Genomic DNA, 2,830 nt, shown 5'->3' on the forward strand with positions numbered 1-2,830 from the left:
TGTTACCAATATGATCATACTCTATAAGCCCATATGTCAGAGATCGTGATGCTCCTAGATCATTATCAGGTCCTGCTTGAAAAACTCGATGATCTTCTGTGCCGTTTCGCCTTCTAGACTGCAGTCGAGCAACTGATCCTTACTTGCCAGAGCAATATCAGACAATGAACCAGAACCATCTTGTAGAACAAGACACTCTAGACAATGAATGTCAACAACATATACTTCTCAGTATGCATGCAATGACTGCTAAAGATACAGTTGTGGCCAAAAGTTTTTAGACACTTTCACAACCAGGTACCTACAAATCATGTTACCTGCATATATTTATATTGCATGCTATTAATTATAATATATTTTAATATATTAATATTCACTGCCTGTATTTTTTAATTAATTTTAGATTTCTTGAGTAAATTGATTAACAAAATGTAATAATTAAATAAAAATTATTATTATTAATTAATTACACAATTTTATTGTATTCTCTATAAACTCATTCTGTTATTGGATTGTCAAAAGTCTAATTGATCGACTGCTCATGTAAATACACAAAGTTTTGCTAATTGATAACATAATCAATAATAATAATAAATAAAATTAAAATATATTATAAACATTAATATATTACAAGTATGTTATTTACTATAACATGCAATTTGCACATAAATTACACGTACTTAGTTAATTTCAATAAACACAAAGCTCAAAAACAAAGAAAAATGTGAATAACACAACTAACAATTTACTTTAATTTTAATTTTTATGTACATAAATTAGCTACATATCTTACATGAGAGACATAAAATACGTAAGAACGTCTTACTATAGCATGCAATTTACACATATATTACCCGTACTTAGTTAATTTCAATAAACACTAAGCTCTAAAACAAAAAAACTTGTGATTTAGTACAATTGTGATCAAATGATTTTAATTTTTATTTTTATGTACATAAATTAGCTACATATCTTATCTAAGAGACATAAAATACGTTAGAATGTCTTATCATTATGTGACATAGACACAAGTACCTACAAGTGTCTAGAACCTCAAGATATCTCTTAATTTTTCATGCATGTGTCTGAAAGCTTTTGGCTATACAGCTGCATGTATACAGACGAGAAATTTGAACTGATGTGATTTCATTAAATTATTAATGTGGTTGTACCGTGATTTGTTAGGTTTAGATGGCTCAGGAGTTTTAGTATTGTGTCTTCTGATGCTTGTGATCTAGCTAGGTCGTTGAATTTTTGACGAATTATTTCTAGCTGGCGTTTAAATGTCGTCTAGAGAAATAACGTTTGACATCAACATGTTGGATTGACATTTAATAATTAATTAATTAAGAAAAATTGGCATGTAATAATTAATTAACTAATTTATTTATTAAAACGTAGTAGAGTAGTGTGGATAAGTTTTAGTTTGTCTCTGTATCTGTCTCTCTGTCTGTTTGTCTGTCTTTCTGTCTGTCTGTATTTATGTCTGTTCGTCTGTCTGTCTGTCAGTTTGTATGTCTGTCTGTCTGCCTGTGTGTTTTGTTTGTCTATCTGTTCGTTTGTTTATCTGTCTGTCCTTTCGTCTGTCCGTCTGTCTGTCCGTCTGTCCGTTTGTTTATCTGTCTGTCCTTTCGTCTGTCCGTCTGTCTGTCCGTCTGTCCGTTTGTCTGTCCGTCTGTCTTTCCGTCAGGCTGTCTTTCTGTCTGTGTTTCTGTCTCTATGTCTCTATGTATTTCTGTCTGTCTGTCTGTCTGTCTGTCTGTCTGTCTGTCTGTCTGTCTGTCTGTCTGTCTGTCTGTCTGTCTGTCTTCCTGTGTGTCTGTCTATCCGTCTTTCTTTATTTACTTCAATACATTTTAAGCACAATTACAACAATAAATATACACTAATCCTTGTCTCAGTGTCAAACTTAGAAAGACTAAAAACCATCTATGCAATTTACATCAAACTCATAGAGTCTTAATTAACTACCTTAAGCTACAACCAAACTCTAAGTAATTAGCTAACTAGTGCATGCTACATTGTACATCCAAATCTTCACCCATTTCTGTCTATCCGTCCGTCTGTCTGTCTTCATTTGTGTCTGTCTGTCTGTCTGTCTGTCTGTCTGTCTGGCTGGCTGGCTGTCTGTCCGTGTGTGTGGCGTTTGTCTGTCGGTCTTTCTTCATGTCTGTCCGTTTGTCTGACTGTCCGTCTGTCTTCCTGTCTGTCCCTCCCTTCCTTCCTCCCTTCCTCCCTTCCTCCCTTCCTCCCTCCCTCCATCCCTCCCTCCCTTCCTCTCTCCCTCCCTCCCTCCTTCCCTCCCTCCCTCCCTTCCTCCCTCCCTCCCTCCCTCCCTCCCTCCCTCCCTCCCTCCCTCCCTCCCTCCCTCCCTCCCTCCCTCCCTCCTCTCTCTCTCTCTCTCTCTCTCTCTCTCTCTCTCTCTCTCTGGTAGTTTTTTCGACTACCATTATTTGCCTCACTAGCAGTCTACCCCGGGCCGTCTACTTAACAGGAAGTCTGAACTTGGTCGTATTTTCGACGTTAGAAGTCTCTCATTACATCATACTCTCTATAACCTTTATTATCAGCAATTAACAAACTCTAGCTTAATTGCTTAATTAACTAGACAGCGAAAATTACGTTTTAATTTAATTATTGTACAATAACATTATTTCACTTGCAAGAAAAATGTTGTTGCCGGAATTTTATAGTTGCTCTACTTGACTATCTTGTCAAGTATCAGAAAACCTTTGCTATGTCTGTCATCGCTTCAACGCATTGCTCCGCATTGTGAACCGGAATCATCGCCAATTTTGTTCTGAAAAACCTGTAATCATATATTTTACAA

Source organism: Corticium candelabrum, chromosome 18 (genome assembly GCF_963422355.1).
Source record: "Corticium candelabrum chromosome 18, ooCorCand1.1, whole genome shotgun sequence".
Taxonomy (NCBI): domain Eukaryota; kingdom Metazoa; phylum Porifera; class Homoscleromorpha; order Homosclerophorida; family Plakinidae; genus Corticium; species Corticium candelabrum.